The 17,388-nt window shown below is 40.5% G+C and overlaps 1 protein-coding gene across 20 annotated transcripts in view; it reads left to right on the top strand.

Annotated features, from left to right (window-relative positions):
• The window catches only part of LYPD6B (LY6/PLAUR domain containing 6B), a 202,184-nt gene that overhangs the window by 162,156 nt on the left and 22,640 nt on the right, over positions 1 to 17,388 (top strand). For 2 of the 20 annotated variants that reach the window (XM_035304972.3, XM_035304967.3), the window contains one exon: positions 14,930 to 15,059. The exons of the other annotated variants lie outside the window; for them this stretch is intronic. The gene's annotated coding sequence lies outside the window, so the exon portion shown is untranslated. The remainder of the gene's footprint in view (positions 1 to 14,929; positions 15,060 to 17,388) is intronic. 20 annotated transcript variants of the gene reach the window in all.

The following is a 17,388-nucleotide window of genomic DNA, read 5'->3' as shown; positions in this document are numbered from 1 at the left end:
TTTGATATCAGCTTGGTACTTTTCTTCTGAACTCCAACCTCTATGTCTTTCTCTTTCTTCTCATACAGACTTGCCACCTCTGACCGTTTTGAATTAATGATGAGAAACTAGATATGCATTGCTGTCAAGTGTGTATGGAGTGGTGGCCATGTGACTTAGAACTCTCCTAAGTCTCTGTCTTCTCAGTGTTCTCATTTAAATGTAATATGCGACAGGCATGTTCCTTGTGCAAGCATTTTTTTCTTATTAAATTATTTGTCCTATAAAATGTCTCTTAAAAGAAAATACGACTTTGCTTTCTCTTCTTTCTCTATTCCAAAATATTCAGGAAGCATTTGGGCCTCTGCCCCATGTCAGGCTCATTTCTAAGGATGAAAGGTGACTCCTGCCATCAGGGAGCTTGAGAGAGAGAGACTGGCAGTTCCTCTACACTTGTTCTTCTTCCTGTTGAAGAATCTGGCACCATGCCCAACTCTTGCATGGGCTCCTAGGGTACTTGGGGATTAAAAACAAGAGTTTTTTCAGTGGGCCAATTAAAGAAATTGAAGAATAATGATGGTCTAAACCCCAAAATTGGAACAATCTCCCATTGAGCTGGTGAAGTAGCAGCAGCGATTGCCATCTGCTGACACACCATACACTGGTAGGAAGCAAGAGTTCTAGGCCAGTCAGGCCTCCTGTGAGCTGGGAACCTATCCCTGATTAGAGTAATTAGAGCAACTCCCTGAGCTGGCTTTGAATTTGCTTAATCACACTCATTTCACTGAACTATGGTTTTGGCTTAGGTGGTTTTAGGGGGGGAATAATGCAAGGTTTGCAGAAAAAGGAAAGGAAGCAATTAAGGAGAGGGAATTCCAACTGATTCTCCTCCCTAGTGAGTTTGAGGTTGGCAGTAAAGGAGGCAAATGTCATCAGTGTAAGGAGAAGGAGGCTGATAGGGAAAATATAGGCATATCTTGTTAGCTTGCATCTGGCTTTATTGCACTTTACCGAGATTGCATTTTCTACAAATTGAAGGTTTATGGAAAGGTTTAAGTAAGTCTGTCAGTTCCATTTTTCCAACAGCATGTGCTCACTTTGTGTCTCTGCATCACATTTTGGCACTTCTCACAATATTTCAAACTTCTTCATTATTATTATACCTGTTATGGTAATTTGTGATTAGTGACCTTTGATGTTACTATTGTAATTGCTTTGGGGCACCATGAATTATTATACCCATATAAGATGGTGAACTTGATCCATCAATGCTGTGGGTCAGTGTGCCAGTGATTGATCATTCCCTCATCCCTATCCCCCTCCTTGGGGCTCCCTGTTCCCTGAGACATACAATATTGAAGTTAGTTCAGGTAATATCCCTATGGCCTGTAAGTGTTCAAGTAAAAGGAAGAGTTGCATATCTCTCACTTTAATTGAAAGCGAGACATAATTACTCTTATTGAGGAAGGCATGTCAAAAGCTGAGACAGGCTGAAAGCTCCGCCTCTTGTGCCAAACAGCCAAGTTGAGAATACAAGGGAAAAATTCTTGAGGGAATTTGAAAGTGCTGCTCCACTGAACTCAAGAATGATAAGAAAACAAAACACCCTTACTGCTAATACAGAAAAAGTGTGAGTGGTCTGGATGGAAGACCAAACTAACCACAACAGTCCCTTAAACCAAAGCCTGATCCAGAACAAGGTCCTAGCTCTCTTCAACCCTGTGAAGGCTGAGAGAGGTGAGGAAGCTGCAGAAGAAGACTTTGAAGCTAGCAGAAGTGGGTTCATGAGGATGAAGGAAAGAAGGCATGCCCATAACATGAAAGTGCGAGGTGAAGCAGCAAATGCTGATGTTGAGAAGCTGCAGCCAGTGATGCAGAAGATCCAGCTGAGATCATTGATGAAGGTGGCTAAACAACAGGGTTTTCATTTGTTTGTTTTTTAAGAAAAAAAAGCTCTCACTGTGTCACCCAGGTTGGAGTGCAGTGGTGTGATTGTGGCTCACAGCAGACTCAACTTCCTGGACTCAAGTGATCCTCTCGCCTTAGCCTCCTGAGTAGCTAGGACTACAGGTGCACACCATCACATCCTGCTAATTTTTCAAAATTATTTTTTGTAGAGACAGGGTCTCACTATGTTTCCCAGCCTGGTGTTAAACTCCTGGGCTCAAGCAATTTTCTTGCCTTAGCCTCCCAAACTTCTGGGATTACAGGTGTGAGCCACTGCATTTGGCCAAGAACAGAATTTCTATGTAGACCAAACAGCCTTCTGTTGGAAGAAGATGCCGTCTAGGACTTTCATAGCTAGAGAGGAGAAGTCAGTGCCTGGCTTCAAGGCTTCAAAGGACAGACAGACTCTCTTGATAGAGGCGAATGCAGCTGGTGACTTTTAGTTAAAGCCAGTGCTCATTCACTGTTTGGAAAATCCTAGAGTCTGTAAGAATTATGTTAAATCTCCTCTGACTGTGCTCTATAAATGGAACAACAAAGCCAGGATGACAGCACATCTGTTTACAGCATGGTTTACTGGATACTGTAAGCCCACTATTGAGACCTCACACTCAGAAAAAATACTTTTCCAAATATTACTGTTCATACAATGCACCTGGTCACCCAAGAGCTCTGATGGAGATATACAAGGAGATTAATATTGTTTTCATGCCTGCTGACACAACACCAATTCTGTAGCCCATGGATCAACGAGTCATTTCAGCTTTCAAGTCTTATTATTTAATTTATGACATTTTTCATAAGCTATAGCTGCCACAGATACTGATTCCTCTGATGGATCTGGGCAAAGTAAATAAAAAATCTTCTAGAAAGGATCCACCATCTAGATGCCATTAAAAACATTTGTGATTCCTAGGAGGAGAAAAAAATATCAACATTAACGGCAGTTTGGAAATAGTTGATTCCAACCCTCATAGAGGACATTGACTTCAGTGGAGGAAGTAACTACAGATGTGGTAGACATAGCAAGAGAACTAGAATTAGAAGTGGAGCCTGAAGATGTGAGTTAATTCCTTCAATCTCATGGTAACTGTTGAATGGATAAGGATTTGTATCTTATGACTGAGAAAAGAAAGTGGTTTCTTCACCAGGAATTTACTCTTGGTGAAGATGCTATGAACATTGTTGAAAAAACAACAAAGGATTTAGAATATTTCAGAAAGTAGTTGGTAAAACAGTGGCAGGATTTGAGAGGATTGGCTCCAGTTTTGAAAAATGTTCTGTGGGTAAAATGCTATTAACCAGCATCACATGCTACAGAGAAATCTTTCATGAAGGGAAGACTCAATTGACGTAGCACACCTCATTGTTGACTTATTTTAAGAAATTTCCACAGCCACCCCAACCTTCAATAACCACCACCCTGATCAGTCAGCAGCCATCAACACTGAGCCAGGACCCTCTACCACCAAAAAGATTATGGCTTGTTTAAGGCTCAGATGATTGGTAGCATTTTAAAATATTTTAAAATTAAGGTAGGTGCAACTTAATAGATTCCAGTATGGTATAAACATAACTTTTGTCTGCATCAAGAAACCGACACATTTGTGTGACTTGTGGAATCAAAACCACAGTATCTCTGAGGTATTCTTGTAGGTCCTTTGAGTCTTGTTTTTTGAGAATTACTGAGATCACATAAGGAAGCAACTGGTAATTTCCGGAAACATTTTTGGACAAGCCCAGGATTTGAATAATGCACCAACTGAAGCGTATTGCTTATAGTTAAATATTTATACTCATATGGCTATAACTTCTTAGCCTGCTCTGCCATGGTCCCATGATTTGATACAATTGTTTTAAAATGATCATTTTCTAGATGTGAGAAAAGCATTTTACAGAAGAAGATGAGAATCACTGTAAACCAAAGGAAATGCAGAAGAGACATTTTCAGCAGAATATTGGAAAGTAAGATTTCCTGAGAGCAGGAACAGGCAGCGTGAATGAACAAAACAGTGCCTGACACAACACATCATTGGTGCCCCGTAAATATTGGTTGAGTAACTGAATAAACGTATTTAGTTTACTTAGAGCAGAGGTGTCCAATCTTTTGGCTTCTGTGGGCCACATTAGAAAAAGAACAATCTTGGGCCACATATAAAATACACTAACATTAATGATAGCTGATAGGCTGAAAAAACAATTGCAAGAAAAATCTCAAAATATTTTAAGAAAGTTTACAAATGTGTGTTTGGCTGCATTCGAAGCCATCCTGGGCTGCAGCCAGGCTGTGGGCCATGGGTCGGACAAGCTTGCGTTGGAGGGTATACACTGAATTATTTTATGACATTAATTAAAATGCGCCTTTTAAGTAAGGAAAATGTAAGGAAAGAAATAAATGGGTGAAGGTTTTGAATGTGACAAAACATATTTTTCAAACTTTTATCTGGGAAAACGTTCATTACCCCTCTCATTTCCCATCAGGGACACAGTTTGGTTCCATTTTCTTCCTAAGATTCAATGACGTGGGTGAGCATTTTTATAAAATTGTCTTTTCCTGGGTACGGCATCCCTGTTTTCTTTTGCTCGCCTGTTTGGACGGTGTGAAGAGACAGTATAGGAGAGAGACGGAGGGGACTCAAGATGGCGCTGTGAGAACAACCCAGGATTGGAGCCCGCGTTGAATTCGCAAACGGTGAGTCAGTTCTGCATTTCCAGACTGATCTTTGTTGCCCACAGAACGGGGAAACTCCCAAGTATAAAAAGACACGGGACGCCAGGCAGTAGGTCTGCCTGGCGAAGCCGGCAGCCGGGGCGGCGGAGGCCGGCCCTACCCAGCAATCCCCACAGGGCGCGCTTGTCCGGGTGCCTTGTTGAACCGGCAACCTGAGACTTGAGAGGGCTGGACTTGAGACTGAATGAGACTTGCACAGTAGCCCAGCCCAGGGGATTGCAGGGACAGATCGCTTGGGATACCCAGTGGGACGAACAAAACCGCGATTTCAAACTATCCCGGGCAGACGGTCCGAGACGCTCTGTGGGGGAGGGGCGTCCACCACTACGGAGGCAACCTGCCCCAACTGATATACACGCCCACTGCTGAGGCAGCCAGCCGTTGCCAAGGCAACCCGCCCCAACTGAGATACACGCCCACTGCTGACGCAGCCAGCCATTGCTGAGGCAACCCGTCCCTACTGAGATACACGCCCACTGCTGACACAGCCTGCCGTTGCTGAGGCAACACGCTACAACGAAGAGACTCCGCCGCAGGGCGTGGCGGAGACCACAGCAGAGCCGGCAGGAACAGCGCGAATCACACAACAGCAGGGCGGAGCCTCGGCAGCCAAACAGTGGCTAGTCTGCCTTTGAGCTGGGCAGGACACCTGATCGGACATCCAAAAATAAAGCCCAAACCCCTCAACACAGAGCATTTGAGAAAAAAAAAAGGGTTGTTTAATGAGCTGTGTTGCAGCAGAATCAAACATAGCAGCCTAACAGCCCTGAATGAACAACAGAGTGCACAGCTCAGCAATTAAACCCCTATAAAGTACAAACTGTCTCCTCAAGCAGCTCCCTGACCCCTCTATATGCAAAAGACTGTCATTAGGCAGGCATCATCCTGGGACAAAGAGAGCAGAAAAAGAAACTGGTAGCATCCCTCGCTGTGCCACGGCTACTAGAGGTGCACCCCAGACAAGCAGGGTCTGGAGCGGACCTCAACAGTCATACAGCGAAGGGGCTAGACTGGTAGAAGGAAAACCAAGCAACAGAAATACTTCATCATCAACATTCTGGGTGTCCACTCAGAGACCCAAACGAAAAGTCAGCAACTACGCAGACGACCAGCGGACAAATCCACAAAGATGGGAAGAAACCAGCGCAAAAAGGAGGAAAACACCCGAAACCAGAACACATCGCCTCCTAGAAAGGACCAAAACTCCTCACCAGCAAGGGGACAAAGCTGGACGGAGAATGACTGTGACGAAATGACGGAATTAGACTTCAGAAGATGGATAATGAGAAACTTTTGTGAGCTAAAAGATCATGTATTAAATCAATGCAAAGAAACTAAGAACCTTGAAAAAAGATTTGAAAAAAGATTCGAGGAAATGATAACAAGAATGGATACCTTAGAGAGGAATATGAATGAATTAAAGGAGCTGAAAAACACAATAGGAGAACTTCGCGAAGCAAACGCAAGTTTCAATAGCCGAATTGACCAAGCAGAAGAAAGAATATCTGAAGTCGAAGACCAACTCAATGAAATAAAACGAGAAACCAAGATCAGAGAAAAAAGCGCAAAAAGGAATGAACAAAGTCTCCAAGAAATGTGGGACTATGTGAAAAGACCTAACCTACGTTTGATAGGTGTACCAGAAGGGGACGAAGAGAATGAATCCCAGCTGGAAAATACTCTTCAGGACATCATCCAGGAAAATTTCCCCCACCTAGCAAGACAAGCCAACACTCAATTGCAGGAAATACAGAGAACACCACAAAGATATTCCGCAAGAAGAGCAACCCCAAGGCACATAATCGTCAGATTCAACAGGGTTGAAATAAAGGAGAGAATACTAAGGGCAGCCAGAGAGAAAGGTCGGGTCACCCACAAAGGGAAGCCCATCAGACTCACAGCAGATCTCTCGGCAGAAACACTACAAGCCAGAAGAGAGTGGGGGCCAATATTCAACATTCTTAAAGAAAAGAACTTTCAACCCAGAATTTCATATCCAGCCAAACTGAGCTTCAGAAGTGAAGGAAGAATAAAATCCTTTGCGAACAAGCAAGTACTCAGAGATTTTGTCACCACCAGGCCTGCTTTACAAGAGCTCCTAAAAGAGGCACTACACATAGAAAGGATCAATCAGTACCAGCCATTCCAAAATCACACTGAATGCTAAAGAGCTTCAACATAATGAAGAATCTACAACAACTAACAGGCAAAACAGCCACTTAGAATCAAAATGGCAGTATCAAATTCACACATAACAATATTAACCCTAAATGTAAATGGACTAAATGCACCAATCAAAATACACAGACTGGCAAATTGGATAAAAATCCAAAACCCATCAGTGTGCTGTATCCAGGAAACCCATCTCACATGCAAGGATACACAAAGGCTCAAAATAAAGGGATGGAGGAAGATTTACCAAGCTAATGGAAAGCAAAAAAAAGCAGGAGTTGCAATTCTCATCTCTGATAAAATAGACTTTAAAGCAACAAAGATCAAAAGAGACAAAGAAGGCCATTACATAATGGTAAAAGGATCGATACAACAAGAAGAGCTAACGATCCTCAACATATATGGACCCAACACAGGAGCACCCAGATACATAAGGCAAGTTCTTAATGACTTACGGAAGGACTTAGACTCCCACACAATAATAGTGGGAGACTTTAACACTCCACTGTCAATACTAGACAGATCAACCAGACAGAAAATCAACAAGGATACCCAGGGCTTGAACTCAGACCTGGAGCAAGCAAACCTGGTGGACATTTACAGAACTCTCCACCCCAAATCCACAGAATACACATTCTTCTCAGCACCACATCACACCTACTCTAAAATTGACCACATAATTGGAAGTAAAGCACTGCTCAACAAATGCAAAACAACTGAAATCATAACAAACAGCCTCTCAGACCATAGTGCAATCAAGTTAGAACTCAGAATTCAGAAACCGACCCAGAACCGCACAGCTTCATGGAAACTGAACAACTGGCTCTTGAATGTTGACTGGGTAAACAACGAAATGAAGGCAGAAATAAAGAAGTTCTTCGAAACCAATGAGAATGAAGACACAACGTGCCAGAACCTCTGGGACACATTTAAAGCAGTCTCTAGAGGAAAGTATATAGCAATAAGTGCCCATATGAGGAGAATGGAGAGATCCAAAATTGACACCCTATCGTCAAAATTGAAAGAGCTAGAGGAACAAGATCAAAAAAACTCAAAACCCAGCAGAAGACAAGAAATTACTAAGATCAGAGCTGAGCTGAAGGAGATTGAGACACGAAAAACCCTTCAAAAAAATCAATAAATCCAAGAGCTGGTTTTTTGAAAAGATCAACAAAATAGACAGAACACTAGCCAGATTGATTAAAAATAAAAGAGAGAACAACCAAATAGATGCAATAAAAAACGATAAAGGGGAAATCACCACAGATTCCACAGAAATTCAAACCATCATCAGAGAATATTACAAACAACTCTATGCACATAAACTAGTAAACCTGGAAGAAATGGATAAATTCCTGGACTCCTGTGTCCTCCCAAGCCTAAACCAGGAGGAAGCTGAAACTATGAATAGACCAATAACAAGGGCAGAAGTCGAGGCAGCAATTAAGAGCCTACCTCACAAAAAAAGCCCAGGTCCAGATGGGTTCACAGCCGAATTCTACCAGACACACAAGGAGGAGCTGGTACCATTCCTTCTAAAACTATTTCAAACAATCCAAAAAGAGGGAATCCTTCCCAAATCATTTTATGAGACCAACATCATCCTGATACCAAAACCCGGCAGAGACCCAACGAGAAAAGAAAACTTCAGGCCAATATCCATGATGAACATAGATGCAAAAATCTTCAATAAAATATTGGCAAGCCGATTGCAACAGCAAATCAAAAAACTTATTCATCATGATCAAGTAGGATTCATCCCAGGGATGCAAGGCTGGTTCAACATACGCAAGTCTATCAACATAATTCACCACATAAACAGAACCAAAAACAAAAACCACATGATTATCTCAATTGACGCAGAGAAGGCATTTGACAAAATTCAACAGCCCTTTATGCTAAAAACCCTCAATAAACTCGGTATCGATGGAACGTATCTCAAAGTAATAAAAGCTATTTATGACAAACCAACAGCCAATATCATACTGAATGGGCAAAAACTGGAAGCATTCCCTTTGAAATCTGGTACTAGACAAGGATGCCCTCTCTCACCACTCCTATTCAATATAGTACTGGAAGTTCTAGCCAGAGCAATCAGGCAAGAAAAAGAAATAAAGGGTATTCAAATAGGAAAGGTGGAAGCCAAATTGTCTCTATTTGCAGACGACATGATAGTATACCTAGAAGACCCCATCGCCTCAGCCCAAAAACTCCTGAAACTGATAAACAACTTCAGCAAAGTCTCAGGATATAAAATCAATGTGCAAAAATCACAAGCATTCGTCTACACCAATAACAGACTTAAGGAAAGCCAAATCAAGAGCGAACTGCCATTCGCAATTGCTACAAAAAGAATTAAATACCTTGGAATACAACTTACAAGGAACGTAAGGGACCTCTTCAAGGAGAACTACAAACCACTGCGCAACGAAATCAGAGAGGACACAAACAGATGGAGAAACATTCCATGTTCATGGTTAGGAAGAATTAATATCGTGAAAATGGCTATACTGCCCAAAGTAATTTACAGAATCAATGCTATCCCCATCAAGCTACCATTGACTTTCTTCACAGAACTGGAAAAAACCACCATGAACTTCATATGGAACCAAAAGAGAGCCCGCATAGCCAAGTCAATTCTAAGCAAAAAGAACACAGCGGGGGGCATCACACTACCGGATTTCAAACTATACTACAAGGCTACAGTAATCAAAACAGCATGGTACTGGTACCAAAACAGAGATATAGACCAATGGAACAAAACAGAGGCACCGGAGGCAACACAACATACATACAACTATACAATCTTTGATAAACCTGACAAAAACAAGCAATGGGGCAAGGATTCCATGTTTAACAAATGGTGTTGGGAAAACTGGCTAGCCATGTGCAGAAAGCAGAAACTGGACCCCTTCCTGACACCTTACACTAAAATTAACTCCAGATGGATTAAAGACTTAAACATAAGACCTGGCACCATAAAAACCCTAGAAGGAAATCTAGGCAAAACTATCCAGGACATAGGAGTAGGCAAGGACTTCATGAACAAAACACCAAGAGCATTGGCAACAAAAGCCAAAATAGACAAATGGGACCTAATGAAACTCCACAGCTTCTGCACGGCAAAAGAAACAGTCACTAGAGTGGATCGGCAACCAACAGAATGGGAAAAAATTTTCGCAGTCTACCCATCTGACAAAGGGCTGATATCCAGAATTTACAAACAACTCAAGCAGATTTACAGGAAAAAAACAAACAAGCCCATTCAAAAGTGGGCAAAGGATATGAACAGATACTTTACGAAAGAAGACATATATGAGGCCAACAATCATATGAAAAAATGCTCATCGTCACTGGTCATCAGAGAGATGCAAATCAAAACCACATTGAGATACCATCTCACGCCAGTTAGAATGGCGATCATTAAAAAATCTGGAGACAACAGATGCTGGAGAGGATGTGGAGAAAAAGGAACACTTTTACACTGTTGGTGGGAGTGTAAATTAGTTCAACCATTGTGGAAGACAGTGTGGCAATTCCTCAAGGCCTTAGAAATAGAAATTCCATTTGACCCAGCAATCCCATTACTGGGTATATATCCAAAAGACTATAAATCGTTCTACTATAAGGACACATGCACACGAATGTTCATTGCAGCACTGTTTACAATAGCAAAGACCTGGAATCAACCCAAATGCCCATTGATAATAGACTGGATTGGAAAAATGTGGCACATATACACCATGGAATATTATGCAGCAATCAGAAATGATGAGTTCGTGTCGTTTGTAGGGACATGGATGAATCTGGAAAACATCATCCTCAGCAAACTGACACAAGAACAGAAAATGAAACACCGCATATTCTCACTCATAGGTGGGTGATGAAAAATGAGAACACATGGACACAGGGAGGGGAGTACTAAACACTGGGGTCTACTGGGGGGAAAAGGGGAGGGCCAGTGGGAGGGGGAGGTGGGGAGGGATAGCCTGGGGAGAAATGCCAAATGTGGGTGAAGGGGAGAAGAAAAGCAAAGCACACTGCCATGTGTGTACCTACGCAACTGTCTTGCATGCTCTGCTCATGTACCCCAAAACCTATAATCCAATAAAAAATTAAAAAAAAAAAAAAAAAAAAAAAAAAGGAGAGAGACAAGTGCACATTTAAACTACTGATTATAAACAGTATTTTTTCTCAGTTACTTCTAGACCATGAATTTAATATCCACCCCCCGCCCCCGCAACCGTGTGATGCAAAGTAGAGACTCAGAAGTGTCAGATTCTGAAGGCTAATTAGAGGCCTTGTTTTTTCACTTACAAATAGGCCCTACCTTGGGTTTCTTCTAAACTCTCTTGTCAAGCCATGGGCTGGTTGGTTCTGACTTTATCTGAATGTGGTGTCTTCCTCTGTTCCCATGTTCTAAGCCCTTGCACCGAGGTTGGGGAAAAGGATTGACAATTCACACCTAACCCCAGCCCACAGTCATTACTCAGACAAGATGTGACGAATAAATACTGCCTTTGGAGGAAGATATACACATTTGCCAAAGAAAGGAATGCATTTCTGGGACCTCCTAGCTACAGGATTATGTAAATCACTCAACACCAGTAAAGCTGAAGTTGTGAAAGTCAATAATTTTCCATTTGAATTATAGCTAATTAGTGTAAGGAAAATGGTGACAGAGGATATATGCCATAATGTCTCAGGAGGTCGCCTGGCTCCAGAGAGGTAGTTTTAAACATACTCACCTCTAAGATGTTACATGTGGTAGCTAGTATTTATGGAGTTATTCCTATCTTCTAGGCATTAGTCTGAGTGCCTTGAGACAAATTAACTCACTCACTTGAGGTCATTGTTTTTTATTATTTTGACATTTTTACAATGAGGAAACTGTGGCACTGGGAGATTCAATCACTTGCTCAATGTTATACTCTAACTTTTAAAACCTGATTCTACATGTAAGGAAACTGAAATGCTGAGAAATAGCCCAGCTTTTTTACTAAGCTAAATAACAGGAATTTCCCCCTTAACATATATGTACAAGGAACCATTGCTTCCTTTCCTATTGGAGTGGATGGTAGCCCCCTCTTCCTATGAAGACTTCATGCCAGCGGCCCGAGGGTAAGCGTTCTCAGGCCTCCTCCTCTTGCCCGCTCAGCAGCCTGAAATCTGGGTTCCCAGAACCTCAACTGTAGTCATGGGAGATATGGAGCTATTTTTAATATTTCAAAAAGAGTAAAATAGATTGTCCATTCAGGGGCAATAAGACAATGTAGGCTAATGAGTATATCAGAACAATTTTTTTGATTTGTCCAGAATTTTATATATATATGTATGTATATCTCATATATGTATATATCTCAAATATATGTATATATCATGTTAAATAGTAATTTAATTATGTGGATCACTTTTTATGGCAATTATGTGGTTTTCATCTTAAAAATGGGCAATGAATTATCTTCTACATAGAGTTTAGATTAATCCTTCTAAACATGGAATCTGAAGTTAGGAGTAGGGGCAAGATAGAAATAGACCTGAGGGATAAACAGTTGGTGCCTGCTGGTCTATAGCATAAGAGAGAAGTGCTGCTAATAGCCAGCAAATCACAACACCATATAGGCGGATGGAAATAAACTTGTTGGGGAAGCAAGGCAGTGCTTCCTGGCTGTTGATCTTCCTTACCTTCATTCTTAATCTGCTTTTATTTCAGACAACTGCGGATGTGTTCTTACCAGGATCTCAGGGGACTTTACCAGTGCGATTTGCAAAATGTAATTAGCATGGTGAATTGTCAGGTACCCCCCAAACCCATCTCCAAATGATGCATTTCAAAGCTAAACAAAAATGCTATTTTGTACCATCTGCTGTTTGGATTTTCCAAGTCACTGGTCCATTAGGAGAACTATTGAGCTTTAACCATAAACTGTAGAGCCAATTGAATTGTTTTGTTTTAATTTAATTTTTGAGTAAGTCATGCCTTCACATGGATTATAAATCAAAACAATGAAATGAGTTATACTCTGAGAAGTCTCTTTCTCACTTCTGTTCCCTTGTGCTGTATATTTTTTTATCCCTGCCTCTCTACCTGTAGGCCATCACTTTTATTAGTTTCCTAGATATTCTTACTGAGTATATTTATCTATATATGAGTAAACACAGATAGTGTTTTCCACACTGTTCCCTCTCTAACACAATAGATAACATATGGGGTAACATAGATAACACAGTAGGTAATATGTGTGTGTGTGTTTGCATGTGTCTCTGTGTGTGTGCGTGTGTGCGCGTGCGCGTGCACACGTATTTATATTCCTTTTAATGAACACTTGGGTTGTTTTCAGACATTTACTATTATATAGGGTGCTACAGTGATATCATGCCAACATATCATTGTACATGTATGCAGGTCTGCCTGTAGAATAAAACTCCTAGAATAATATTTTTGGGGTCAAGGGTAGATGCATCTGAAATTTCAATACTGTTGTCAAATTGCTCCATAGGGATGTTATTCTCCTAAGCAATATATGAAAATGTGATTTCCTGTGGTCTCCTCAAAAGGAGAGTGTTAGGAAGCTTGAACAAAATCTAGAATTTATAAAGTATAATTTTCATTTGCATTTCACCTATTCAAAAAGATGCTCAATTGTTCTTATGATGTTTAAGGGCCATTTGATTGATTTTTCTATGAAATGTGTTTTACCTTTTTTTTGCCATTTTTTTCTATTGAATTTCTGATAATTTTCTTATTAATTTCTAGTAGCTATTTCCATATTAGTGAGATTATCTATTGTTTTGTCTGCGTAGGAGTTGAAAATATTTTCTCCAAGTTGTTATTTGTTTCCTTACTTTGCTTATGATTTTTTTGTTAGACATATAGAAGTTTTCTAATATAGTTGATTTTATCAAACTTTAACTTTATAACTTCTGTGTTTTGAATCATAGTTAGAAAGATGTTTTCCCCACTCTGAGGAAATCACTCATATTTTCTTTTGGCACTGAAAAAACACATTTCATCATGAACAATTTTAAGCATATATAAATAGAGAAAATGGTATCATAGACCCCAGCTACCCATCATTCAGCCTCAACAATTAGGAACATTTACAAATCTTACTTTATCTATTTTCTCACTCATTTTGAGAATGTTTAAAGCAAACTCCAGATATATTTTCTTCATAACTGCATCTATATATGTACCAAAAACATGTAAGGATGGACTTATTACAATATACCCTCTAAACCATTAAGATACCAACAGTTCCTTAAACAAAATGTACAGTTATTTAATAAAATTATTCTGTGTTCAAATGTTCTTTCCTGAAATTTTTATGGCTTTGGTTTTGTGTGTGCAGTATGAGGTATGTATCCAGACTTTTTTTTTCCTGGCCACTCAGTTGTCCCAACTCAACTTCTTCAAGTCTACCCCTACTAGTTTATGTTTATGAAATAACAAATTCTAATATGTATTTGAGCTATGTCTGGACTTTCTATTCTGTTTCATTTGTCTGTCTGCTCATATGCTTGTCCTGTCTATACTGTTTTCATTATTGGCACATTATAGAGTTTCAGTATTAGGACTAGTCATTGCCTAAATGAAATATTAAATCACCTACTTTTACTCATACTATATACAAGTTGAAGAAAATTATAATTTATAATGTAGCCTTTTCATGTCAGGGAAAGGCCTGGTGATTTAGAAATTGGCAATAAAGAAATGGGAGTCGAATGTGTGACAGTAAATGTGATCCCTGATGAAAGTATTAGTAATAACATCCTGCTATTATATAGTTATATATTAGTTATATCCTAACATACCATGAGAAAGTAAACAGCAATAACATAAAAGCCTGAAGCTGGCAGGCGGGAAGAGGAAGAGGAGCTAGTAAAGGAAAAAGGACATAGTACTGATGATTGAAGCTTGATTCTCTCTGGGAAATCACCAATCCTGGTTCTTCTTCAGCAAAGTGAGAAAGGTCCAGGGTAGGAATGGCTGAAATGTTTGCTTTATGCTGTTCTCTGGGGAGCTGCTGAGAGACTGCTGCTGAGAAGCAAGGCCCGGTAACATGTGTTAAGGAGGACTGTGCTATCATCCTGCTCCAGGCACATCACAGGTCTGGCCAGGCAGCAACCCCGAGCCTCAACGCTGCCAATGCACTGATTTGTGCCTCTGAAGACATGAGAGTGAGCCTCACTGTGCACTTCCTAGAAAGACAGATGAAGACAGATGAAGGTATATTTTTCTCAGACTTCTTTCCGGGAGACAGTATTAAAATTACCTAAAGACACATTTTTATTGAAAAAAAAAACACACAAAAAACTAAGAAAAGTGGCTTTTTTTTTTCTTGGATACTTTGATATTAGCAAAGAAGTGGCTTCTAATACCAACTTATTGTAGGAAAGACCTCTCAAGTGTTTAGCAGGGGCAAGTCATAATACAGGTTTTCTTTTTTTTTTTTTAAATGATCATATCTCTTAGACTCTGTCTACATCTTCACCAAAGCCCAGAGAATGATCAGATGGTCAAGGCATGGTGAAAGGTGGAGGAATGGCCTGGGGTTGGTGTGTCATGACTTCGTTCCCCTGCAGACACCCTTAATTACTCTTGGCACAGCTTCTAACCTCCTCATCCCCAATTCCCTGCTTATATCCTAGAGATGATCGCACCACACTTACTTCACAGGGATTTGGAGAGGATTAATTAGTTTTGGATGGGAAAGTTATTTGAAGATGAATCATGTGGTATTTTGAGGTCTCTTAGACCTCAAATTGGGATAACTGTGAATATGCTAATTTGAGACCTCTCAGACCTCAAGTTGGGATTACTGCCTACTGCAGACACTAAATGGTAAATGGAAATTGATCTGCCTCAGAGCAAAGGGAGTGGGCTTTGCAAACTGAAGAGAATGGTCAAGTCAACCCCAATCAAGCATTTATTCAATGATTATATTCCAAGTGTCCATCCTGTACAAATTGTAATGGGCAATCTTTGGGGGGCTTTGAGGGAGTGTTAAGTGGAGGAGTGATGAGCCCTGAAGTGCAGGTGCTGTGCTCGCTGCTGGAGTGATTATTACCCACAGCAGAAGACAGGAAGGCAGTGGCCAGACTTGAGAGTGTGTGGACTAGAAGTCATCTTTGCCATTAGTGGATGTGAGCTGGGCATCAGGTACAGTGACTCCACATCCTGTACACTGTGAACAATTTGGGTCATCAGTGCATCCCCAGTCCTCTCACCTTCCAGATGGCACCCTCATCAAGTCCTTTGGCCAGTCTCTTTTAGACACTTTTAGTGAGAAGAATATCTGCATTCATTAATAAAAAAGAGAAGAATTCCCCCTTTTTTGGGGCCTCTTTCAGTTGTTGTTACATGCCACTACTTTCAAAGGTACATCCAAGGTGTGCTTTTTTCAAAACACAAGCTAAGAGGGGCTATTTTAGGCATTATCAAAGAACACTTTCTCTAGGAGTTTTATGGTCTGGAAATCAGTACAGAATATGAATGAGATCTCAATGTGCATTTCCAGCTGAACTTCTTTTTTAAACATTTTTTTTTCTCTTTGAGATGGCCTTGGGTGAGGGTAGCAAGGAGAAAAGAGGGGGAAGAGGAAAGAAAATGAAGAAAGGTGGGTACAAGTAAATTTGGAAGGTGCAGGAAAGGGCTTCCCTGGACACACTAGGCTTCTAAGAACATTATCTCAGTGAGAAGGTCTGTGACTGTGGAAGATGAGAGGCCACCAGAATAATAAGCAGATAGCTGTTCAAGAGTAGGTTCTTAATTTAAGTGAGAAGCCTATTTTCAAGTAGGAATCTAGTGTTGTTTCTTGAAATACCAGATCTTAGAAAGGAAACTATAGGGCCAAACATCATCACACAAATAGGGGATCCAGTTTTCAGTGAATTTATTATATTCAAATAAACTTACATCTCTGTGTGGATATTGATGGGTACCATAATGTACAATAAAAGGGTACAGCCCAGAATACAGGATAGCCTCAGTGGGCTTCAGTGCTATGTCTATACCAATATGTGTCCATCTTTCTGAGCTCTTTTATTGAAGTTCAAGAATCTTGCCCATCTCTCTCTGCTTATTTAATGCTTTATTTAAGTGCTTTAGTGATGGTAGAAGCGGAAAAAGATAAATTTGGGGTAAGGTGGTGATATTTGTATGAGATTAGAAAATATTCTTCAGCTAGATTTGTCTTCTGGTATGTGGCTCATTAATATTCTTATTTTCTTACTAATGTCTTCCTTCTTACCCTGATTGGTTTGTAGCATAAATCTAGTTGTTGGTTTCCTATAACTAAATAGATCATGACAATTGCCCTTACTCTTCATAGTAAAGAAGCTACTCTTTGTTCACTGCAGCATTGCCTGTAATACCTCTGCTAAAACAAACCATGATGCTTTGGTCCAGAGTGGCTCTTTTCCTAGTGTTTCTAGCCTAGATTCAAGGCTCAGTCGGGGTCATGCCAGAAACCACCTGGTATAAACAACCGGGTGTTATTTGAGAGAGTTATTAAAAGGACTGTTTACAATGATGTGGGCCAGATTTAGGGGTAGTA

Source organism: Callithrix jacchus, chromosome 6, assembly GCF_049354715.1.
Source record: "Callithrix jacchus isolate 240 chromosome 6, calJac240_pri, whole genome shotgun sequence".
Lineage (NCBI taxonomy): Eukaryota > Metazoa > Chordata > Mammalia > Primates > Cebidae > Callithrix > Callithrix jacchus.
The sequence above is the reverse complement of the archived record's forward strand: the minus strand, read 5'-3'. Positions and strand labels throughout refer to the sequence as shown.